A 26294-nucleotide genomic window follows, 5' to 3' on the forward strand; every position below is an offset into this window, starting at 1 on the left:
TGAAATTCATGATGTGGTAGATTTAAGAAGTCTTCATAAATTGCATAGTAATTTGATGATATATAACTCAGAATATTTGACTAATTGCCTAATCAACACTGGTATCTTGGATACATACCAGCAGGATATAAGAGGATTTAGAAATGTGTTAACTGAGTAGTTCTTTGAAAAAACAGTAACTGTAAAACCTATGGACTGGGACCAGCAGATGGCATAACGGTTATGTCGCTGGACTCCCATGTAGTTGACCACAGTTTAAGTCTCGGATCAGCTACTTAAAACTCATGCAGGGTGTGCACGTGTGCCCCAAATCCCTAGAGGAGCATGGAGGAGAAGGGATTGCAGCATGACCATCCCCCTGGGAGGTGATTTCTCTCTTTCTGTCTTTCTGGCAAGCGCACAGGCCCCATAACAAAAATCTCTTAAAAGGCAAAACAAAACATAACAAATCCCCCCCTCCCCCCAAACCCAAGTTACTTGATATGTCACTATACTGGGTGTTGGTTGCTACTCAGCTCCATGTCTGCCTTTTCATCCTTTCCCCTGTCTCTCAGGACTGCAGACCAGAAAACTCCATTTCCAACCATCATCTGCCCACTGGGCTTTGATTACAATCTGCTGGCAGGAGGCACTCAGGACAGCAGAGGGTGCAAGGAAAGCAGTAGCCACTGTGCTTTGCAGGAGTGGACGCGCAGCTCCCTGTACCACACGGTGCAGCAGCAGCAGCGGTCGTCCCAGCAGAGCCCATGGAACGCTGGGCTTCAGGGCTTCGCAAAGTCAGTGAGTGTATGGCATGCATTGTTTTTTAAAAATTGTTTTTATTCCCCCGCCCCTTAATTCATGATAAAATGCAAGCATGTGTGTGAGAGAGGGAGACAGAGAGGGGCGCCCTCTGCAGGGTGTGGTCAGGCTGCAACTCCTTCCTCCAGCCCTCCAGCCCACTGGCTCCTGGCTCTTGTGCATGCCTGGAGTGTTTTAGGCCCATTTTAGGTGGATATTCGAATAGTGGTCACCATGTGGGACCCAGCTGCTCTTGAGCTGTGCATTACCACTGCCACAGAGCCAGCCTTAGGTCCCTATTTGATGACAAAGAGCTCCTGGAACCTTTCAGCATGTTTACAACTAATTCCCTGTCAAAATTAAATTCCAACACTTTTGTTACCACTCACTCAGTCTGAAATAACCAGAAAGCTTTCTGTTTTCCTGACTGGTCACTAATATATTTAGGTAACAAGACTTCTAAATAAGGAGTTTGATTATAATGAAGTTAACTGGGTTAGGTTAGGAAAGCAGAAGAACCTTCATTAGTCTGGCAAGCAGAGCTGAGGGTCTTTGAAACCATACTTGTCAAAAATTCCTCTGGAAAAAAAAATTTTTTAGAGAGACTTTTTGCTATAGGGTCCATGCATTCGCCAGAGACAGAAAGCAAGAAATTATCCCTGGGGTGATGGCCATGCCACAATCCCTTCTCCTTTTGGGATCTTGGGCACGCACACACAAGCACGAGGCATTTTAAGTCGCTGGGTTCGGGACTCAAACTGCGGTCAACTACGTGGGAGTCCAGTGATGTAACCATTACACCATCTGCTGTTCCCTTTGGGAGAAAATCCTTTTAATTCTGGCACAGTTTATTGGTAAACTTGTCCCAGGGAGGCAGAGTTTCAAAGCTTTTTTTTTTTTTAATGGTTTTTGTCATAGGGTATGTGCACTCACCAGAGGGAGACAGAAAGAGACAGTGAGAGGGAGAGAAATCACCCTCAGGGAGGATGGTCATGCCACAATCCCTTTTCCGCCAGTCTCCTCCTGAGATTTTGGGCATGCATGCCCATGCACCCGGTATCATGTTCAAAGCCGGATTCTGGGGCTCCGACCGCCGTCGGCCATGTAAGAGTCCAGCCATTGCTGGCCCCACTTGACAGCTCTTTCAGGCTGCATCTTCCTGCTGCCTTTTTTCCTCCTCCATGGAAGCAGTTCAGGGCGAGACCTCTGACTAGCTGGCAGCTTGCACACTGACAAAATAGGGAGTGGAAGACATTATACTCGTTACGTGGCTAACTAAGGTAGCAATGACTTTGATTGCATGGTTATCTTCTCTAGCCATTTTCTGTTTAAGCACTTAATCTCTAATATGGAATTGAAAATGTTCTCCATTAAAGGCGTTTTAAGCATCAGAGATAGTTTTCATCTTGTGCACACTACAGCAGATGTGTTGGTATTACCATATTACGAAAATCAGCTATGAGATTAACCGTGGTAAATTACTAGAAGTGACGTTATTTTTATGTGGGTGGCCCCAAACTGCCCCAGGGAAGACCAGAAAGGTGTTCATAGTACTCTTAATCATTCGTTTATTTTTTTCTACACAAATATCTGACCATCATATGTAGCAGGGACCATGCAGGACATTATGGAGACGGCTAGGATTGAAACTAGACAAACGAGGGCTGGCTCTGTGCCCTGGTAGTGAAGGCAGCGGCTCTCACAGGGCCAACTGTGCAGTGGCAGTCTTAGACCCAGCGGTTTAAGAAACACACAAGGGGGACCAGCAGTAAGCATAATGGCTATGTCACTGGCCTCCCATGTAGTCGACTGCGGTTCGAGTCCTGGACCTGGTGGCTTAAACTCACGCCAGGCACGTGTGCGTGCGTGCCTAAGGTCACAAGAGAAGAATGGAGGAGAAGGGATTGTGGCATGGCTATCTCCCCCGGGGGGTGATTCTTTCTTTTCGTCTCTGTCTCTCTGGTGAGCGCACGCGCCCTGTAGCAAAAACCTCTCCAAACACACACACAAACACACACACACACACACAAGGTACATCTGTGTGTTCAAAATTACTGAAGGAGAGATATATGGAGGAGAAGGGATTGCTACATGACCATTCCCCATTGCAGGGAGGGGTGCTCTCTCCTCTACCTCTCTCTCTGTCTCTCTTTGGCAAGCACAGATGCTCTCTAGCAAAACCAAACCAACCACATAAAACAAACCTGAACCAATAATACAGCACGTCCGTTAAGAATTCAGCTGCTCTGTTGCTTGGAGCTTTGGAAGCTTGAGTAAGTTTCCCTGAGTTTCGGTATCCTCGTCTGCAGTGAGGAGAAATCACGGTACATGGCAGTGAGGTGTACCGAGTTCTCAACACACATCTCCCTCTTCTGCTCGGGGGAGCAATTTATGTGCCCTTATCCCCTATATTACATCAACATGGAACTGCCTGCTAGGCCCTATTTAGCCCAGCCCCCTCCCCTGCTTTCTCGCCTTGGTATCCAGGATTTCCAGAGCCTCTGCATTTCTCAGACACAGAATTCCTGGGTTTCCAGACACGCTTTGTGTTTTTAGCCTGTTTAAGATTGTAGGCATTTCCACGTAATGATATTTTTATAATGCAGAGAGCATTGTCCTCGCAGCTTAGATCTCGGCTATGCCCTCTGTATTATTTCCATCTGTGGTGATAATGATTCTCACAGAGCTGTGCTGAGCACATCTCTTCATTAATAAAGATATTCTGACATAAATATCAGTTTGCCAAGATAATTAGGTACTGCTTAATAATCAGGGGATCTTCATGAAAGTCATCTTTGACACATCCCAACTTAAACAAGGGCGAGAGTGGCCATTATATCTGGTGTAAGCTCAACCTTCTGCCTTACACCCAATTTAGCACCTTCTTGGTTTTAATATAAGACAGCCAAGCAGGATCTGGGGAAATATCAGTGACAGTGATAACAGAACTGTTGTATATATTCAGGCTTCCCCGAATAGCCTTTAAAATAATATAAGACTGAAATGAAGTTAAACTGCTTGGGAATAGTCACATAACACTATTCATTCTGCTTATTGAGAGAAATACCTGTTTGATAATACAGGGCATAGTTACAGATTTTGGTAGACATCTGACATCACTTGAATTTGCTAAAATGACTAGTTCCCTGTATTCGACGTGTCCTTCCTGGCGGTTGTAGCTGAGTGCCTTTGAATCTGAGAAAGCAGCTTGCATTCAGGTGTTTTATGTAGGGAGTGATCCTGGAAGCGAGATGGGAAAGGAGGGTCCTCCCAGGCAGGGACGAGTTGGTTACTGAGTCTGCCCTGCTGTGTCTGGCTGGGGCATCAGGACCCCGCTCACCAGCTCTCTGGTGCGCACCGGAATAGTCCGCCTCAGAGAGGAGCGGTAAGCGACCTGGTTCAGCCCAGTCCCCACTGGCTCAGGCTTGCCAGGGGGCGTTATAAACCTTCAGGTCTTCCCGGAGCATGCACAAGCTGGGTGGCGCCCGCCCGGGTCGGACTTGCGCACCTGCGGAGGAGAGGCACTGATGGACGGGAGTGGTGTGACCTGAGAGGGACCTCCCCCCGGCTGTGGCTGGACTCAGAGTTGAGGCCAGTAGGCCATGATGTCTGCAGCAGTGTCCGACACAGGTGACTAGTATTCAATAGGGAAATAATCAGATCAAATGGGATAACAATTATTCCTAGGGAAAATCTGTTTGAAGAATCTGTGCTTTAATACTTGGAATAAAGAAAACTTATCAGAGTCAGAGGGATCATTGAGTTAATTAAATATAATATATCTGATGTTTTAACACTAGGTGGGGTGATTAATTCTGTATTCTCGAACCCAGCCTCAACTGGAACATACCCCTGGGGGAGTCTTTATTCTTAACATTTATAAATTATGAACTCAATGAATCTAATATTTTGCTGATAATGAGTATATAATACATTAAGGATTGCTTGCTTTAACCATATGCTTGGTAGCAAGTAGGACAGAGGAAGAACGTCCTTCGTTATGGTTGATCTATAGTTTTAGACATTGTTATAGTTTGACTTAGTGATTGCATTAAAACGATATGAATGTGAAATTCCACACATTTAAGCAAAGCAATATAAAAGTGAAAAGACAAGTGGAAACTGACTGACAAAATATGAGAACATGGAACATTTTCCAAGGTACACGGGAGTGCATTTAGAGGTAAGAATAAAGCAGAAAACTTGCATTGATACATCAGGAAAGATGCTCTGTATGACTTTGAATTTTATGATATTCAGAGCCTCTGGAGACTTTCTGTTTTTTTTTTTTTTTTTTTTTTTTTTTTTTTTTTTTTTTTTTAAAGATAGTGCATGCATGGACCAAGAGAGAAAGAGAGAGAGAGAAAGAGAGAGAGATCCTCAACAACAGGATCGTACCACAGCCTGATCCTCTTTCCCGAGCCCTCCAGCTCCTCAGGATCCCAGTCTCCCATGCACGTTTGCAAGGCTGTGAGGAACAAGAATCCACAGCGGGCCACATGGCCTCCAGCTCGCAGGGTATCTGTGTTACCACAGTGCCACGGCAGCTGGGCCAGCTTCCTGTTTTGTTTTGATTTAAGATTAAACCTATAGCAAGTTACTCAAGAATCTCCACAGCAGATTCTTGAGACAGACCCGGTCTGCCATTCCAAGCCTTGTCCTCAGCACTTGCTTATAGGAGCTCTTCATTCCAGCCCACCTGATCTGAGTACTTTAGAAATATTAGCTCGCTTGGTTTGCATAAAATGTCTGTGAGGTAGGCCCCATTACTACCCTTACTTTACAGGTGAAAAACTGAGGTGTGCACAGGTTAGGTAGGCTTCTTGCCCCAGATCATCAGCTAGAAAGCAGTGGAGTCAAGATTTGACCCACATCTGGTTCCGGAGTCTGGAATCCTCGCCGTCACATCCCTGGCTGCAGACTGCCTTCCAAACTTGTCTTGATTGAAAATACCTCACTCCAGCTTTGCTTTCTCTGAGGAGATATCATTCCTCCCTCCTTTCCACCTCTTAAAATCTCAGTACTCCTTGAAGGCTAAAACCCAGCTCCATTTTCCTCCAAGAAGCCTCTTATGGCAACACTGGCCCTAGTCACTTCTTTGGATTTACAGAATACTATACATTCAGTTGATAAAGTTCATTCGGCATCTGTTACCCACCGCCTTCGATGAAAATGATCCATATATGTATTTATGCGTGCACCTTTCCCTCTAATCTAGCCACATCCTCATTGAAGATCAGTCACAATTCTGTTTTTTGTTTTGGAAATTTATAGCTTTGGGACCAACAGATGGTGTCATGGTTACGTTGCTGGACTCACACTTGATCACTGATCGAGTCCTGGACCTGGTGGCTTAAAAATCATGCCAGGCATGTGTATATGTGTGTGTGTGTGTGTGTGTGTGTGTGTGCATGCCCAAGATCTCAAGAGGAGAATGGAGGAGAAGGGATTTTGCTGTGGCCATCCCCCTGGGGTAACTTCTCACTTTTTTCTCTCTTTCTCTGTACAGCGAGTACATGTGCTCTGCAGCAAACATCTCTCTCTCAAAAAATAACTAAATGAATGAATGAATAAATAAATAAATAGATAAATAAAGAAATTAATTTATAGCTTTTACTTTGTGTCGGAGTTAAAAATCAGAGGACCAATACAGAGTAGGATGCCAGAGGACAGGAATTGTGGTGTGGTCAGTTATTTTCGGGGCTCCTGTTTTGTGCATAGTTGGTGCTCAGTACTCATTGGTTTGAATTAGAGAACTATGATGATTCAGGCTATCACAGCATCACTTCTATTATTTTTTAAATACAAATTTAACACACATTTGTATCTAATATAAATGCAGGTTGGTGATCTTAATACAAGATGTGACAGGTAATTTCTAAAGTGCTAAGAATTACAGTATGGTACTGGAAATGTGTCCCGATTCTCCTTTATGTGTAGAAAATTTCAATTTTCTTTCTCTCTTTCTCCTTTCCTTTCTTTTAAAAATTCTTGAGAGAGACAGAAAGCTAGACACGGAGAGAGAGGGAAGCGAGAAAGCACACCCCATGGGGAATGGTCCCACATCAATCCCTTCTACACCATTTCTCTCTCCTTTTCAGATTTTAGGCATGCATGCACATGCACCCGGTGTGTTTTCCAGGCTGCTAGGTCCATGACTCAAACTACGCAGTCAGCCATGTAAGATCCAGCTGCCACCAGCTGGCCTGAAAATCACATTTTCAATGCAAGTTTTCAGTGGCCACTATTAATATTACTTATAAGAATATGGATATAATATAAATATATACATACATTCTCACACTAACTTCCGGTGTTTTTCAGAGGGAAAAGTGAAAGACAGTTGAAATAAACAAAGAGAGTGGATTTCTTGTGCATATCTTTCTGATGCTCTTTGTCCAAAGCCAAAAAACATTTGAATCTCTCTGGAGCCTGACTTGTGGTGGGTCTGGTTTGCTTCCCTTTGCACTTGACATCAACACTTCAAGGGTACGGAAAGGAAGGCTCCTTGGGAGGTGGCTGGGAATTTGAGAGGATACTTTCTTCACAATGAATTACTAGATTTTTTTCTCTATTATGGTCTGAATCTTTGTCCCTTCCTGTGTTTATAAAGCTTCCATGTATTTATCGAGCCTCATCAGTTAAAAATAATAATGAATGGGGCTGGCAGGTGGCATGGTGGTTAAGGTGTTGGATTCCCACATGGCCCACCGCAGTTTGAATCCTGGACCTGGAAGCTTACTTTCTCACTTACTTTCTCTCTCTCTCAGTCTCTGGTCAAGTTAAGAATAAAAAAAAGAATAATAATAAATAAAATTAAATAAATAATACTTAAACATAATAATGGAACTGTCACTGAGTGATCACAATTCTCTGTTCTTAACATCTGCTGAGAAAGAATTGTAGACAGGTGCCAGCGATAAGCAGAAAGGGTAGATAATTCATTTGGCTAAGCAAAGCAAAGTACATTTTCCAGAAGGGAGAGTGGACGGGCTGAAGTCAGGCCAGCCAGCCCTGGGGATGTCTGAATGGGTTTCTTTTACGATGGCTCTGGTTCCCTATTCTGGTCACTCCTCTAGGTCACCCTTCTTTCATTACAGGGTTGCTTTTGATTGACAGCCAGGGGGCTCATATAACCTACACCCTGCTATGCATACATTTTCCCAGAATGCACCAGGAAAGCCTAAGGGATGGGAGAAGGGACAACTGCAGTGCTAATTAGTACATGCTAAATGAGCACATGCCTCTTTTTGTTTTCTTTCCTTTTTGGAGAGTTTTCTTTGCTATAGGGCATGTGCACTCGCCAGACAGAGAGAGACAGAGACAGAAAGCGAGAAATCACCCCCCAGGGGGGATGGCCACACCACAATCCCTTCTCCTCCATTCTCCTCTCGGGATCTTGGGCACACACGCATAAGCGCCTGGCGTGAGTTTAAGCCACCAGGTCTGGGACTTGAACCGCAGTCGACTAACTGCTGGTTCAGAGCACATGCCTCTTTTTTTTTGGAGAGGTTTTCACTATAGGGCGCGTGTGCTCGCCAGACAGACAGAGAGAGACATAGAGACAGAAAGCGAGAAATCACCCCCCAGGGGGGATGGCCACACCACAATCCCTTCTCCTCCATTCTCCTCTTGGGATCTTGGGCACGCATGCACACGCGCCCAGCGTGAGTTTTAAGCCACCCGGTCCGGGACGCAAACCGCGGTCGACTACGTGGGAGTCCAGCGACATAGCCATTACACTAATTGCTGGTTCCCCAAGCACATGCCTCTTAAGGACATACTGTGGACCTGTATGCATGTTCATCCTAGAGACAGACGGGCCTTCTCAGAGGGTACTGATATCCTTTCTATTGGAAATGATTGACTACAGGCTAGGCCAATCCACGGGGGACTTTTTTATTTCGGGGGGCATGCCTGTCTCAGTCTAACTGCTACCTAACAGATTTAATAGCCACGGGTCTTCCCTACGTAAGGGATAAGGGAGACACGGTGCCAAAGCACTGTGATTTGTTCCTCTGCTTTCTTCCCTTTCTCCTTTCCTAGAGGGTACCTTGGGCAGAGGCCTGATGGACCATCTTAGGCCCAGTCAACCCATAAGACAATGTGTAGGGCCATGGTCAACATGCTTTGTTAAGAAACCGTGAGCCTCCTGGACCTCACAAATACGTGGTGAGGACATCTTCCCTGGACTGCTCTTGATTGTCCCTTCTCTACCTCTGCAGATGTTCCTCTTGAATTAAATTACCTTTTAGACATCTCGGGACACAGGGTCTGAGCTTCTTCATTTTTCCTAAACATTGTTTATGGAAAAGGCCTTCCCAGAGAGAAAGAGAGAGTGTAGCCTTGCAGTTACATGGGATAAAAGATATGCAGTTTTCAACTATTAATTTCAAGAGCCATTCATGGAGGGAGAGGATGTGTTTACTAATTCTCCACATGTTGATAACTAGTGGGACATTAGGTTACCTTGAAAGTTATTTTAAATTTTTTCACTCTTGGTCAGTAAAGAACATTATTGCTTTGGTTAAGATTGTTAGATCTGGGGCTAGCAGGTGGTAGTGTGTTTAAGGCACTGGACTTTAACATGGCCTACCGTGGTTTGAGTCTCGAACCTGGCAGCTTGAAAAGGATGCTGGGTGTATGCATGAGTGCCCAAAATCCCAGGAGAATGGAGGAGAAGGAATTGCAATGTGGCCATCCCCGCTAAGGGGAGGAGGATGTCTCACTTTCCTTCTCACTGTCTCTCTGTCTCTCTCTGATGAACACATGTGCCCTATAGCAAAAATACTTCAAAAAAGATTGTTAGACCTTAGAAGAGAGTGGTATTCTGTCATGCTGACCAAACAGATGTGTTAGGAAAACTTCTCCCATTCATTACTGTGTGTGAGCAGGGGGTGGAGGAATGTATTTCATGTTTTCTATTAAATTTATTATTTAAAATTGATTCTTTATTCTACATAAAATTTAATTTTGTACAAATAAAATTTCTCAGTAGTAGATTTATTTATTAAAAAATGGAGAACAGGGGCCAGCAAGTGGCATGGGGGTTAAGGTGCTGGATCCCATGTGGCCAACTTTGCAATTCGAGTCCCAGACTTGGTGGCTTGAAAATCACTCTGGGTGGGTGTGGGTGTGTGTGTGGCCAAAATTACGAGAGGAGAATAGAAAAGGGAATGCAGCATGGCCATCCTCGCTGGGGGATGATTTTTTCCCTCTCTTTCTCTCTCTGACGAGAGCACACACCCTTTAGAAAAACCTAAAGAATAAACAAACAAATAAATAATAAAGGAGAATAATTCTTTAATACAGTGCTTCTCAAACTTTAATATGCTTGTGAATCACCTGAGATCTTTCTAAAATGCAGATTGAGAGTAGGCCCAGCCTGAAGCCTGACGGTATGGCTAACGAGGCCTGAGGTGAAACTGATGCTGTGCTTGGACAACCAAGCAAAACCCAAATACAAGCAGCCTAATTCATTCACTCCTCCCTCCCTTCTTCTCTTCCTCCTTTCTTTCCTTCCTTCATTCCTGTCATAATGACGACAGCATTGTGACCATCTAGGGTGGGCTTTGCAGTAGCCTGCCTTCTCAGGGTTAGTGTGCACATTCAGCGACATACACCCTTGCTATTTTACAGATCCAAGTGTGATCTGCAATCTATCTGCAATCTACCACCAGCAGCAGAGCCACGTGGGAGCTCCTCAGAGATGCAGAAGCTCAGGTCCTGCTCTGGCCCTGCTGACTCGTCGGCATTTAATAAGATGCCTCAGTAATTTGTGTGCACTTACAGTTTGAGAAGCACTGATGTAATCCAGATGGAGTGACAGATGCATAGTAAGTGCTCAAAAGATATTGGCCATTAGCCTTTGTACCCTTAAAACCATATGAGATATTTATATTTTTCTTACGTAACAGGTGAGAAGACTATAATTCACTTTGTAAGTAATAGTACTTGACCCAGTTCTTTTGATCCCAAAGCTTGTGCCTTTAATATTGCATAGCCGTTTCCCTAAAGAGAAGTGGATTTCTGGAGAGTCTCTGATGCCTCTCACTCTCCTTTCAGGTCTCCTTTTCCCCTCAGGTGCTCAGGTAGGTAAATCTGAAAGCCCGGAAATGCTCACTAAAGTGTTGTAAACAGTGTTCCCTTGCTGTGCCCTGCCTCCTTTTGCCCCAGCTGGAACACCTGTCCCTCACTGTTATATTCCAGTAAGTTTCAGTCGAAAGCTAATCATGTCTATGTTAACCTGCATGGGGTTTTTGAATGTAATCCTTTTGATCAAAGGAAGTGCTCTTCTGGGGGAAATTCTAGACTTTGTAGAATCAGTGGGGTATATTTCAGGATGGGGTGGGGTGCAGTGGAGTGCCTGTGTGTAGGTGTGTGGCCACGGCACTCTCTCCTGGCAGCTCTGAACTCCAAGCCTTAACATACACTTGCTTCCTTCATATAAGGCTGGCCTTGGATGAGACTCACAGATGTTTGGAAGAATATTTTGTTCAAAAAAAAAAAAAAAAAGAAAAGAAAAAAAAATTAAAAGCAAGCGGATAAAGAGAAGGGGGGGGGTTAGATATCAGACTTGTGGCTGTTTGTTCAAAAAAAAAAAAAAAAAGAAAAGAAAAAGAAATTAAAAGCAAGCGGATAAAGAGAAGGAGGGGGGTTAGATATCAGACTTGTGGCTGTGAAGTCTGGCTAGTGATGTCCAGGGCATGAAAAAAACATAACTTGGAGCCCAGAGGTGTGGGTGAATTATTACCTTGTGAAGACCACTTGCTCTACTCTCATTATGCCACTTTTGAGTTTAAATAGGACTTTTGTTTCTTTCAAGTTTTTAGATGCAACTTGATAGGTTGTAAACTTACTGTGATAGATTTAGTCATGTCTTTTTATCTTAATTGCTTCATATCCAGACTTGAGGTGCTTTCCAATTTGCTCCTGCTTCTCACCTCCTGGGACTGATTGATTTAGTTTCTTTGTGAATTTGTACTAATGGAAATTGAATGGGCTTGCTGATTCTTATTAGGTCTGTTTTAACGTTGGATAACTTCATTTAAAACTGTTGGTTTGTTTGTTTGTTTAAATTTTTTTTTTGTTTATCCCATGGTTTTGTCTTTCAGATTAAGACTACTCTCCAGATAATACATTCTCAATTCTGGAAGAACGCAGGTTAGGTCTCCAGTTGTTTTTCATTCTTCTTTTTGTTGTTACTTACATTTTGACTGTCTAGAGTTTCTAAATGTGTCTTGGTGCTGGGATAGTGTAAGGTTGGAGTGGCAGATAGCATGTTTGCAAGTGTATTTGGATAGGTGTGAAGAAAGGGCAGAACAGTTTGCTACCCTTATCTTAGATGAACTTGGAGAGGCATTTGTTAGCACTGAAATGTAATAGAGAAAGTCTGCCACTAGCGAATGTGACGTCCCTGTGCAAATCCAGTAGGTCAAATCAAGCTTTTCTGGTTCCAGTGACATTTTGTGAACAAGGATTTATGAGACCACCATAATGAAGAAATAGAAAAAAAAAAAAACAAACCAAAAACAAATCTATTTCTTGTGTGGAGTATATCCAAATTCCAAATTAAGGATCTCGAAGTTTGATCCTTCTTTCCCTCTCGTCTCTCCACCCCCCACTCCCAGGCCTCTGCTCATCCATATACATACATGGTATAGTGCTTTGTTTTTAATACAAACCATTTTCAGACAACATAAATTCAGAAATATAAATCAATTACCTTGTTGTCCCAGCCCCTTGCATTTATCTTGTAATGAAGGGTGAAAAGGTCTGTTATTGACCTCAGTGTTATACAGATAAGTGTCTGTAATCCATATCTACCTGTCTATATCTATCTATCTGTCTGTCCAGTCCGTGTGTGTGTGTGTGTGTCTGTGTGTGTGTGTTTATTTGTGGTAGGGTGAAACATAATTCATAAACTCAGGTGAGCAAGAAATGTGATGATATATTACCGTTAGTCTATAACTCAATTTTTGATTTTGAGCTTATAATCTATTAAAATTTGGGCAGAAAAAGCTTTTAGTTAGTGCCCTTTTTGGGGTTCCACCCCTACACAACCACCTTGGTGGTGTTCCATAATTTCAAAATATACCCCATTTCAAGGTGTTGAGGTAGGGGAGGGAGAATGATCCCTGGCCCCCATATTCCCATTGTGGCACTCAGAGTCCTGGTGCCCAGGACTGTTTTAGGTTCCACTTTCTGCTGCCAGGTATCATTTTAGGACATGGAAATCTTCCCCTGGTCTGTTTATGGTCTTGTTTTCCTAGCCATACAAAGTGGCTAATTTCTCTGGGAGCTGACTATCTCTTTGTTGTTTTGGGGAATCTTGCTGTCTTTTTTCTTTTTCGTTTCTCCCAGTCTGGAGGAATCTACCCCTAGTCTTAGCGAAACCCCTCTTTGTTCATAGTATGCCTGCTCAATCCTCTCCTCTTAGATTTAGGGGAGCCAAAACTTGGTTTCCTTTTGGAGAGCTCATTCCTGCCCTTGGAGGCACTGAACATGGACCTGAATGGGAAAGGAGTACTGGGAAAGACACAGCTCCAGAAGCCTGTACGTATTTTGGGATTAAGTCCTGATATTTTATTGTGTAAGAACTATTCCAGAATACTCTACTGATGGCCTTTCCTCCAAGTTGTAGATTCCGTGAGCAACGTGAAACCAAGAGGTGTTCATCCACTCTCTGCCAGTTGTTAAACAGGCTGTTCAGTAGAAGACACACAAATTGTAAGCTATGCAGAGAAATTACCTTCTATTTTAAGTTTATTACAAGTTTCTAAAGACAATTAATTTTACATGGCTGGCAAATATACTGTGGAAAGAAATGGACTATTAATAAGTTATGTGAAGCCAGGTTTTTTACCCCCTCCCAATAAGGCACTTCAGACCTTACCTTTTAAATATATTTTTCGATTAATGTGAATTATATTTGCAGTGTGACAAATATTTTTCAAAACCAAAAAAATTTCATGGAGAGAGCTCAAATCAGAAATAAGTGAATGGGTGTGAAATCCTTTCATTGGTACAATAATAGGATAATTTATGTAATACTTCAAGCATCCACATCTTTTAATGGCTTTTTTTGAAATATAAAAGACTGAAAAAAATCAGTTAGGCTTGTTCCTTCTTCACTGAGTGTTTATTTGAAAAACTCCTTGTTCAGTTAATGTTTTCTTGAAAAATAATAGCAACCCTGTCTGGAATGAAGAGGAAAATTGAATTCTTAGTGGCTTACTTCTCAGAATTTCTATAGAATTTTTTTGGGAAACGTTTTCCCAGTGATAAAGTTAACCCTTTCTTCTTTTGGCATTCTGATAATGATGTTACAACCAACTTCAAACTTTTAGTGCTTCTTCAAATCTGATGCCAAACTTTGATCAGATTTTATTTTTTCTCTATTGGATTAACCACTTCTAAGCATATCTGACATCACCTCCAGATGACCATGGTAGAGCATGCTTTTCAAACTCTCTGTGACAAAGGCTCCTGTGTCTAAGTTCATTCTTCCAACGTCTGTAGCTATCTGCTCGCAGACAGGAATCGCTCAGCTGGCAGACTGGCACTAGTGCGCAGGCCGCATGGGTGTTCTGGGATCCTGTGCCAGAGTCCACTGTCTCTGCTCTCCCCAACGCCATCTTGGGTATCTTCCTAAAATGCTACTTCCTAAAATAAAATCCTTACTCGTCATGAAAGAGCTCAAGACATTGCAAAATCCAACAGCACTCTGCCTATGCATACATCTTAACTCTACCTGTGGTTCTTTTCCTTTCCTGAAGAGCAATTCCCCAGCACCATGTCAGAAAGAAACTTAGCTATGTTGATTTTTAGGTTTCTTAATTATCCTTAATATGCTGTCTGAAACCCTTTTCTAGTAATCTTAGTTTTTTTCCAAATGGATTATTTTTTCTTTTCCTTTTTATTTTCTTGAGAGATTTTTGTTATAGGGTGTGTGCACTTTCCAGAGAGAAAGACAGACAAAAAGAAAGAAATCACCCCCTGGGAGAATGGCTATGGCCCAATCTCTTCTCTTTCATTCTCTTAGAATTCTGGGCACACACGCACACGTACCCAACATGAGTTTCAAGCCTCTGGATCCCAGACTGGAACTGTGGTTGGCCACATGAGAGTCTAGAGGTAGCCATTACACTATCTGCTGGTCCCCCAAGTGGATTACTTTTTTAAACAAACGAATAATGAATGAATTTGCCTGGCAACAAGCGAGGACTGTGCCTAGTCAAGAGAAGCTGTCAGGGAGCAGGTCACCCTGTGTACAGTGACTGGGAACTCCTTATATAGGAGAAACAGGACTTCTTAACCTTGGGTGTATAGAGCCACCTCAGTGATGGTCTAAGGACTTCATCCTCGATTGGAAGACACGTATTGTACATGCACAAAGAAGCACGTTTATGGAGAAGAGGATTATAGCTTGAGTGTAGCTTTCTTTTTATAATTATTTTTAATTAAGATTTTAGACTCATGTTTATCAATAATTATAAGCAATAATACAGAGACATCTCATATACCCTTTATGGACCATTGCTAGCATCCTGCAGAACTACAGTCCCATTTCACAAACAGGATGTGGATATTGACTCAACTCACTGACATTGAGATTTCTCCAGAGTTACGGGTGCTTACATTGATGTGTGTGTATTATTTAGTTCTTCTAAAGTCTATCAAATGTGCAGACTCCTGTTCCCACCATTACAGATACAAAGCAATTCTGTCGTCACAAAGACCTATACTGTAGTCTTTTAAAACCACACTCCATTTCTCCAGCTCTGTTTTGCTCCTCACCCTGGGAAACAACTAAACTGTCCTCCATTGCTAAATTTTGTCATTTCAAAACAGTTACATGAAGGCTGGTTCCATATCCTAGCGATTAAAAATGCCAGATCCCATATAGCCAATTACGGTTCAAATCCTGGCCCTAGGAGCTTGAAGAACATGCCTAGCACGTGTGTGTGTGCATTTTCAGAATCCTTACAGGGTAGAAAAATGGAGGAAATGGGATTGAGACATGACCATACTACATCGAAGGGTACTTTCTTTCCCTCTCTCTGTCTCTTTGTCTCTCAGTAGCAAGTACACCTTCTGACAATTAAAAAAAAAGTTATGTGAAATAAACATGTAATATATGATGTTATGGGACTGGCTTTCCCCCCCCCCCCCATAGCATAATTTTTTAGAGATTTGTCCTCATTTGTTACTTTTTTTTGTTAGTACTATGCAAAAATAATTTTTTTCTTTTTTATTGTTAAGTAGTATTCTTTGTGTATGGTTTGAATGTCTTCTCAAAAATTCATGTTAACATTTTATTTCCGTTGTAATAGTATTAATAAGTGGAGCTGTAAGAGCTAATTAGGCCATGAAGGTTCTGCCCTCATGAATGGATTAATGCAGGAGTGGGTTTCTTATTTTCTGAAGAGATTTTTGCTGAAGGGCTCATGGGCTCAATGGAGCGACAGAAAGCAAGAAATCAACCCCCAGAGGGATGGCCACACCTCAATCGCTTCTCCTCCATTCTCCTCTCAGGATTTTGGGCACACAAGCACACATGCCTTGTGTGAGTTTAAAGTCACTGGGCCCGACACTTGAGCCTCCATCAACTATGTGAGAGTCTAGGGACGTAAACATTATGCCATCTGCTGGTTCCCAGGAGTGGGTTTCTGACAAAACAAAACAAAACAAAACAAAAAGAAGTTTGGTCCCCATTTTCTCTCTTTCTCATGCACTTGTTTGTCCTCCCTTCTTCTTTGGGGTTGTGTAGCACGAAGAGCCTAGCCGAATTCCAGCTCATGCTCTGGGACTTTCCAGCCTCCCAAACTGTGAGAAATAAATGTATTTTTTGTATAAATTACCTAATCTTCTGGATTCCGTTATAGCAGTGCAAAACGAACTCAGACGCTATGGTATGGATGAATCAAAGTTCATTTATTAACACATTGAAGGACCTCTGGGCTGATTCAGGTTTGGCTAATACAAATAAAACTACTGTGAACATTCATGTACAGGTCTCATGCGCACATAAATTTTGATTTCTCTGGATTACATGCCCAAGAGTACAATTGTTATGTCATACAGTACTTGTATATTTTCCTTAATCTTATAACTTATTATTTAAAATTGCTTTCCTACTTTACATTTCCATAGGATGATACACAGACCAGTTGCTATAGCAGTTATGGCTCTGATATTAATCCCTAAATAAAATCTTTTTACTTTTATTAGCCTTTTTGCCTCTTACAGAACAATCCTAAAACATACATTTTATTTATATTTTCAGCAAGTCTATCAGTTAAGTGGCATTTTATAGGAAATTGAAACAGAGAAGTTAAGGAACGTGGGTCATATGAAGGATTAACAATATGGTCTGAAGCAAATCCCGAGATTGCTAAAGCAGAATTTTAAAAACTGTACGTGCGGACACACTGACGGCTCATGAAGCCAGCTCAGTCAGTCACACTCAGGATACTTTTACAGAGAAAGAAATAGACTAGGCCAGAAACAAAAATCACCGTATACTGCGTATAGTAAGGGTATGTGTTACGTGATTTTGTTACATTCGTGTGTGTGCGCGTGTGTGTGTCTATATAAAGTTGTATAATAGTTAAAAGTGAGTAAAGTTCTATCCTTACAGCTCAGCTCTTTCCAGTAAAACTCCCATACTGTTACTTTATAACTCCCCTATGCCTAACGAGGACTTAAAATAATCAAACTAGAATAGGAGTTCAATGAATAATTCTTGGTTAACATTGGTTGCTTAGAAAGAGATCTAATCTGAACTGATAGGACTTTATTAAATATTATATATCTCTTTATAATACTTTACTTTCTTTGCCACTTTAAGTAGACCTCATATATAAACCCTTCTAGATTATAGAAAAAAAAAAAGGAACACTACCCAACTCATTTGATGAAATTAGCTTTTTTTCTTAAAGAAGTATTCATTTATTGAGAGGGAGAGACAGACAGACACACAGGAAACCCTGACAGGGTCTTGCCACACTGCTAACTTCCTTTCACACTTCTAGCCAGCCAGGACCGCAGATGTCTCCACAGTTCAGGCTGACCCTGGATACCGTCCCCAGACCGTCCCATATGGCACTGGTATGGCGCAGCGGTGCCTCACTACCTGTCCCCCCAGCCGGGCCTAATGAGCTTGATGTGATAGCCAAATGCTACAGGGCAGTACGAGGAGTCAGAAATTAGACGACTTCCCCAACAAAGCACATTTAACAACTGCTGAACAAAGATCAACTCCAAGTTTTCTACAACCGGGTAATAGGCCTTTCCTGAAACTTCCTTGACTGTCTGTGAGGCAGCATATGGTGGTCGGGTTGATTTTGTTATAAACAGACTGTGTCTGTCTAGACTTTTATAAAGGGGTTACTTAACCTACAATCAAGGATCCTGGGGAAGACAGACTGACTGCAAATACCGGAAAAGGCTGTCAGGCAAGAAAGGGAAAAGATTGTTTCTTTCCTACCACACAAAGCAAAATTAGGGTCCAAATTTGTCAGTTAGAAGGAAAAAAAACTGGTTCTCTCTGAGGAAGACATTTCTAATTTAGTTGCACAGTATAAAAGAGCTGCCTGACACAGCCTTGAACTAACCCAATGAAGAAATAGTTATTAACCCGCAAGAAAATCATCTCTTCCGGTTGCTGGAGACATATTCTCCTATCGGACCAAATGTTCTTTAAGGGCTTTTCCAAATCCAAGTTCCCAGGAATCTCCTGCTAAATGACTTTTCCCCCATTACTCATTTATCTCTGCCCATTCTGCCCACACACCACGTTTCCTTGCCATCTGTTGAGAATTTCAAAATGATTTCTAAACTTTCACTTTTTTTTTTGAATTATTGAAACTACCACAATTTGATTTCAAGTAGACATAATTCCTCAAATACTGAGCTTAAGGAATACGCATTTGTTTTTCTTATAATATCTTGAATTAAGTTACAAAAACAGATTAATTTAGTGGAATGGAACGGGATGAGATGTCATGTGAAATTTAATGTTATCTATGTGAAATAAGAGACCTTGATCATAATCCTCAAGAAGTCGATAGAGGCAGGTATTACTCAACTGGAAATTGCAGCAGAGAGAGGAAAAGTGATTTGCTCAAAGTCACAGAGCTGGTCAGTGATCACGCAGCTAATATACGGTTACACAACTAATGAGTCCTGGACCTGCTAATGCGCTTCAGTGACTCCTCGAATAAATATTAAGCTTTCCATAGGGGAATATGCATGAAGAGAAACGACTGACTTCTAATGAGAGCATTTCCAAGGGGTTCTGAGTCCAAATGTGAGTTATTTATTATCTACGTGATAAAACTCATTATCTCCTACTTTGCTTACTAATATGCTGTTGAAATGTTTAAAAAAAAATAGTAGAAAATGCCCTTTCCTCTCATAGTGTGTCTTGTCTTTAGGAAAAAATGAGAGTCTTTGTTTCTTTTCTCTCTCTCTCTTTTTTTTCTTTAAAAATGTAATTGATAGACACTTCTTTTCTGAAATCAAAATGTTCTATACCGTAAGATCCTACTTCATGGACTTGCATTTTAATCCCCTCTACATAAGATACTGTGTCAACTGCTGGCAGAGAAAATGTCAAGTAATTCTCTTCTCACCTTTTTACATTGTAGTGTCAGCTAGGCACCAGCGTTCATATTTCTCTTCCACGAGTTCTCTTTTATCCTCTTGTATACGAGATCAAATTCCTGTCAGTTGTACCAGAGGAGTGGACACTGGCGCCAGTGAAAATCCTTTATAACTTCTCTGGGTCTAGCAGTCACAATAGGGAGCTGCCTTAGGTCCTGATTTAGAAAATGTTAGAGATTTGATTTGAAAAGACATCGGAGAGAGAGAGGAGGAAGGTGGCAATGTGAAAGTGAGAGTGATCACTGTACTTGAAGGAAACAATCTAATCGAGAGGGCTGACCAGGTTATAGGAAAACTGCATTTTCCTCCCTAAGAATTCTTGCCTCTGCTGTTTGTTCAATGACTTCTTGGACTTTTATAAAAGTGCATAAGTGAAGAAGAAGATGGTGTAGAGAAGAGGCCTGTGGCTGTTGAACTTGCCTTCTTAGTAAACTAACTCTGCTGCTGATGGCATTGCAGCTCTGGGCCTTGGAAGATTTTTTTTTAACCCTACAGAGCATGCTGAGGAATTTTCAGAAATGATCCCTTGGGATTTCACTCAGTGAGAGATAAAAGAAATCCCACGTGCTGCCAGCAACCCCAGGAAGCTACTTAGATTCTAATTGACGTAACTTATCAAAAACTGAACTTAAAGGATCAGGGTGAGGGGCTGCAGAACCCTTTGTTCTTAAGTTTGCAGCAAGTGTTTGTGTGCACTAGAAGGAGAGGGAGGAGAGCCAGTTCTGTGTGTTTGGGTGAAGAAGCAGCTTAACCCCTTGAACCTCTTACCCTTTCAAGCAAAGCTAATGCAGCAATTTTCACATTTCACTTTTTAGAAAGAGGGATTTCACTGAGCAGAGATGGAGCAAACATAGATGCTAAAAGTTTCATTTAATTTTTAAATATTTTGAACCATTTTTATAGTCGCTCTCTCTCTTTTTTCCTCCCCAGTTTTGTTTCTGGACGTGTGTGTCTGTGTGTGTGTGTGTGTGTGTGTGTGTGTGTGTGTGTGTGAGAGAGAGAGAGAGAGAGAGCGCTAGACAGAGAGAGAGAAAGTGAGAAATCACCCCCAGGGGGGATGGCCACACTGCAATCCCTTCTCCTCCATCCTCCTCTTGGGATCTTGGGCACACATGCACATGTGACTGGAGTATTTTTCAAGCCACTGAGTCTAGGACTTGAACCCACAGTCAGCCATGTGGTTATCCATTGGATGGCCCTGTCTTTTATTCCAGTTTTAAATTTATTTGCTTATTTGTTTTAATTAAATGGTCACTTTCAGGTAATTATAGATTCACATGTAATTGTAAGAAATAATACAAGCTAGTATGTGATGACAACACCTTGCAAAACTGTAGGGCAATGTAACACCCAATATATTGACATTAATATGGCCATGATATGGAAAATTTCCGTTACTTCAGCATCCATCCCTCGTGTTGTCCTTGTATATATGGTCATGCCTATCTCTTTCCCACCTCGAGTCCTTCTTACCCTTGGAAACAATTGATCTTGTCATTTCAAGAATGTTACATGCATGGAATTATATGTTATGTAACATTTGGGATTGGCTTTTTCACTCAATAATTCTTTGGCAATCCTTGTAGGCTGTTGCATGTATCAGTAGTTCATTCCTTTTCATTGCTAAATAGTATTCCATGAGATGGGTGTGCCATGCTTTGTTTAACCATTCAGCCTATTGAAGGGCATTTGGACTGATTCCAGGTTTGGCTATCATGAGTAAATCTGTTGATAATAGGTATGTACAGGTTGTTGTATGAACAAAAGTTTGCATCTTTTCTCTTTTATTTGACTTCTACACATTTGTCCATCTTAGTGATCTTTTCAAAAAATTAGCTCTTTGATTTATCCAATCTTCCAATCTCTGTATTTTTATTGGCATATTTAGAATAATTGAATTTAATATAATTATTGATATATTAAAACTTTAATTTACCAGGACCAGCAGTGGCAGAATGGCTGGACCCCTATGTAGTCGTCCGCGGTTTGAGTCCAGGACCCAGTGGTTTAAACTCACGCCAGGCATGTGTGCATGTGTGCCCAAGATCCCAAAAGGAGAATGGAAGAGAAGGGATTGCAGCATGGCCATCCCCCCTGGGGGATGATTTCTTGCTTTTTGTCTCTCTGTCTCTCTCTTTCTGGCGACCACATGTGCTCTATAGCAAGATCCTCTCCAAACAAACAAACAAACAAAAAAAAACCCTTTACTTTGTCATTTTATCTTTTGTTTTCTCAGCTTTTAATTTCTCTGCTCTCTTTTTCCCACCTGTGTGGAGTATTTGAAAATTATTAGAATTTCATTTTGATGTATCTATGGTATTTTGAGTGCATCTATTTACATAACTTTTTAAACGATTTCTCTAAGTATTGCATTTTATATACAGAACTGTCACATTCTACCAGAAGTATCATCTTATCAGTTTGAGTGAAATATAGACATCTTATCTCCTTTTGTATCCTTTTACCCTCTCCTATTTATAATTTTACAATTTTCTCAAATATTTTTGCATGTACATTTGGAATCACACCAGACAATATTATAAATTTTCTTTAACTGTCAAATATAACTTTAAAAACTTAAGATAAGAAAGTTTATTATATTTCTCCATATTTTTGCTTACTGTGTTCTTTATTCATTGCAATTACTTCTTCAAAATCTCTTCAAAATTACTTCAAAATTTCTTCCTTTATAATTATCTTTCCATTCAGAGAATTTCTGTTTGCCTTTTTTATAGGAGAGATGCTATAATTTATATATGATGTCACCCCAGAATTCATGTATTGAGCGACTGTAATAGGATCCAGAGGTTGAAAACTGAACCTGATTATAGTGTTGGAAGGTGGGGGTTTGAAGAAGAGATTAGTAAGTAGGTGGTTAGGGTTCCCCCAGGATTGAGTTCTGGTGGGTTTATAAGGAGAAGGAGTAAGACCAGAACAAGAGTTAAAAAACAGCACATTCTCTTTCTGCACACCCTCGCCCACCTCTCTACTCCATCAACCGTGCTGCGATGTAGCCAGTCTGATGGCCAACTTCTTGCCTTTGGGCTTTCCAGTCACCAGAACTGGGAGCCAAATGAACTCCTGTTCCTTATTTATCACCTAGTCTTAGATATTCCTGTAAGCAACAGAATAATGGATGAAGATAGTAGGTCTGTGGATGACTGATCTTTGTTTTCCTTCATTTCCTTAACCTGACAATGTCATGATTTTTCTATTACCAAAGTGTATTTTTTGCTATGTATAGGATTCTGGGTTAGCATTTTCTTTCAACACGTGAAGAGTATTGTGTCACTTTCTTTGGCAAGTGATTTCTCTATGATTTCTGATAAGAAATCTGTTATCGTTCTAATTGTTTCTGCCCTATAGGTGAGATATAATTTTCTCTGCTGCTTTCAAGATTTTTTTCTTTTTAGTTTTAGAAGTTTAATTACGATGTATTTTAGTGTGGATTTCTTTGGATTTATCCTCTCAGTATGTGACTTTATGACTCTTGGCAAATTTGTACCTTTCAGCCATTTTGCTTTCTTTGTGTGCTTTTCCAGCCATATCCTCTGTTTTCTTTTGTTCTGGGACTCTGGTGACATGAATGTTTGATTTTTTTGTTATAGTCCTGCAGGACCATGAGACTCATTTTATTGTTTTCTTCAGTCTGTTTTCTCGGTGCTGTTCAGACCAGATGTATTGTTTGACCTTCCACTTCACTGATTCTTTCCTTTGTTCCCTTTGTTCTATTGTTGAGTCAATCTGCTGAGCTTTTAATTTTGGTTATTGTACTTTTCAGTTTTAGAATTCTGGTTGCACCTTCTTTATATATTCTACATCTTTGATAGGCTTTATTTCTCTTTGCTGGGGCATTCTACGTTTTTCATTTGTTCAAATGTATTTGCATTTGTTCACTGAAGCATGTTTATGATGCCATAAAATTTTTGTCAGATAATAACATCTCCCTGTTATCTCAGTGTTGGTATTTATCAATTGTTTCCATTCAGTTTGAGATCTTCTTAGTTTTGGATGTGATTAATTTTCACTTGAAACCTGGATGTTTTAATACAATAAAATTTAGATCTTATTTAAACCTTCCAGTTGAGCTGGCTTTCTCTGTCATCCCCTAGGGAGGAAAAGTTGGGCTGCTGCTTTTTTAATGACAGGTGGAAATAGAAGTCCAGATTCCCTACTCAGCTTCTGTTGACACCAATGGTGAGACTTCTCATGACTGCTGGGAGGGGGTAGTAACTCTGGCTCTCCATGTGGTCTCCATAGACATCATTGTGGAGATTGCCTCATCATCATTAGGCTTTCCTCCATAGTGTTCCTTGGGTCATGAAGTTCATAGTCTGCTTTCTTTTCTCCATATTTTACAATCTTTATATATATATTTATATGGCTCATACATATATGGTTTATATCTATCTATCTATCTATCTATCTATCTATCTATCTATCTATCTATAAATCACACACCTAGCATGATTTTTCAGCTGTAGGTCAGAAATACAAACAATGATTGGCCCATGTGGGAGTCCAACACTTCAATCATTATGCCGCTGTTGGTCCCATCTGTGTAATTATCTTATAATCTTTATCTTACAATTATTGTATTTGAAGTTTGGGGAGTCTGAAGTTGTTTTTTTTTTTCTTTCTTTCTGACTTTCACTCATGCTCATTTGTTTCCCATATTTGGTAAACCTGATTTGAACCCACACCTGGTCTATCCAAACCTGTGCTGAACCTCGCACTGATGTTGAAGACATTTTTCTCCTTAAAAAACAATTTTCTTGGTGATCAGCAGATGGTGTAATGGTTATGTTGCTGGACTCCCACACAGCTGACCACGATTCGAGTCCCGGACCCAGCAGCTTAAAACACACCCGGCATGTGTGCATGCATGCCCAAAATCCTGAGGGAAGAATGGAGGAGAAGGGATTGTGGTGTGACCATCTCCCCCGGGGGGTGATTTCTCACTTTCTGTCACTCTGTCTGTTTCTGGCAAGCACATGAGCCCTATAGCACAAAATCTCTCTCTAAAAAAAAAAAAGAATTTTCTTTTGGTTCTGTTGAATGCCAGGGTGCGTTACCAGGTATCATTTCGGCATGTTCACTGAGTCTGTAATTTAATTCGGTTTAGGTCAGTCTCAGGTTCGCTTGTGCTCATTGCCTCTGTGTCAGGGCTTGGTCTCCTGCTCACAGTGCCACGTGGGCATCCTGCCCTCCTTTCTCCTGGGTGTGCACATGTGCATCCAGCTCCGTGCTCAGGCTCTAGTTCATCAGTTCTTTTTACACATCAGGGAGTCCCTTGAAGAATGCCTTTTCTTTTTTGTTCTTTATGTGCATGTGTTTTTTTTTTTCTTCTGTAGCGAGTGTGTACTCATCAGAGAGAAACAGAAAGACAGAGAGAGAGAGAGAGAGACATGGAGAAGAGAAAGCACCTCCACCCCTGGGGAATGGTGATGCTACAACCCCTTCTTCCCTGCCTCTCCTTCCTTTCCAAATTTTGAGTGTGCACACGTGTCCAGCATGTTTCTCAAGTTTGTGGATACAGGACTCAACTTCAAGATTGGCTGTGCAGGTTCCATCTGCCTTAGCCACCAGGCCATGGAGTCTGCCCAAGTGTCCTAACTTGCTCTGAGCCTAGAAATTCAATATAATTTTGTTCAAGTTTTTTGGTAGAGAGTTATACTGCCAGAAGCTGAAAGCATTTCTTTTTCTTTCCCCTTTCAAGCAAAACACTAAGAACAAGAAACGTATTGACATGAGTTCTCAAAATTTCACCCAGAACATCTCATAACATTAGAGCCACTTCCCCAAATTACATTCTGTGGAAATTTAATATCACGTAACAAAAATAACAAGTTTTCCTCAAAACATCATTTCATGATAAAAAACAATTGGGGGAAATCATACCTATTGCTGCTCTTAGAAATACATAGTGCATATGACCATGTTAAGGTTCCAGAAGGCGGTCAGTCTGCGGTGTGGTGGGTAAGGTGGCTGGGTCTCATGACTGACTGCAGCATGGTTTGAGTCTTGGAACTTGACAAACACACCAGGCATGTGTGTGTGTGTGTGTGTGTGCGTGTGTGCTCAAAGCCCAAAAAGAGGGATAAATGGAGGAGAAAAGATTGTAGCATGACCATCCCCGGTAGGAGTGGGGGTGATTTCTCATTTTCATGTGCGCTCTCTCTCTCTCTCTCTCTCTCCAATGAGTCCATTTCCTCTGGCAAAATTAAAAAGAACATTCTGAGAAGTTGTGCAGTCCAGAAAGTTTCAAACCATGATTATTCTTGTATTTCTCAAATGTCTTTGCATGTGACGCCCCCCACTTCTTTATTTATTCAATTTATTTATAGATGTATCTATTTACATTTTGTAAAACTCTACAACTGCATAGAATAGTTTGAGTAATACCGAATTAGAGTTTCTGCTAAGGAGCAGTACATTGGAGTTAGGGGGATGATTGGAGCCCGGGCTTTGTCTCGTGGTAGGCATTGTGCTAGGGCCAGTTGTCTGGAAGGAAGGGAGAAATTGATTCCTGGAGTGTTACCTAATGCAGTCATTCTCTTCTCTCAGTCAATACTGTCGCCAATGACTCACTGCATAAGGACGAGCTCAATGGGACGGTACTAGAAGTATGTGTCTGCTCTTCCAGGTCTTCATGCTCCCAACTGCAGACGAGTCTTTTTCTTGAAATTTCCAGAGCCCCCTCTTTGTCCCCAGGTTAAATACTCTTCAGAACTAGTTTTTGTTTTTCCAACAACTATTATAACCCGACAAGCCAATAATGTAACTGCAATGACACAAATCCACCAAAGACTGAACCTTCTCTGCCTGCGTTCACGAGATGGACA

The sequence above is a fragment of the Tupaia chinensis genome, unplaced genomic scaffold (assembly GCF_000334495.1).
Source record: "Tupaia chinensis unplaced genomic scaffold, TupChi_1.0 Scaffold145685_1, whole genome shotgun sequence".
Classification (NCBI taxonomy): Eukaryota; Metazoa; Chordata; class Mammalia; order Scandentia; family Tupaiidae; genus Tupaia; species Tupaia belangeri.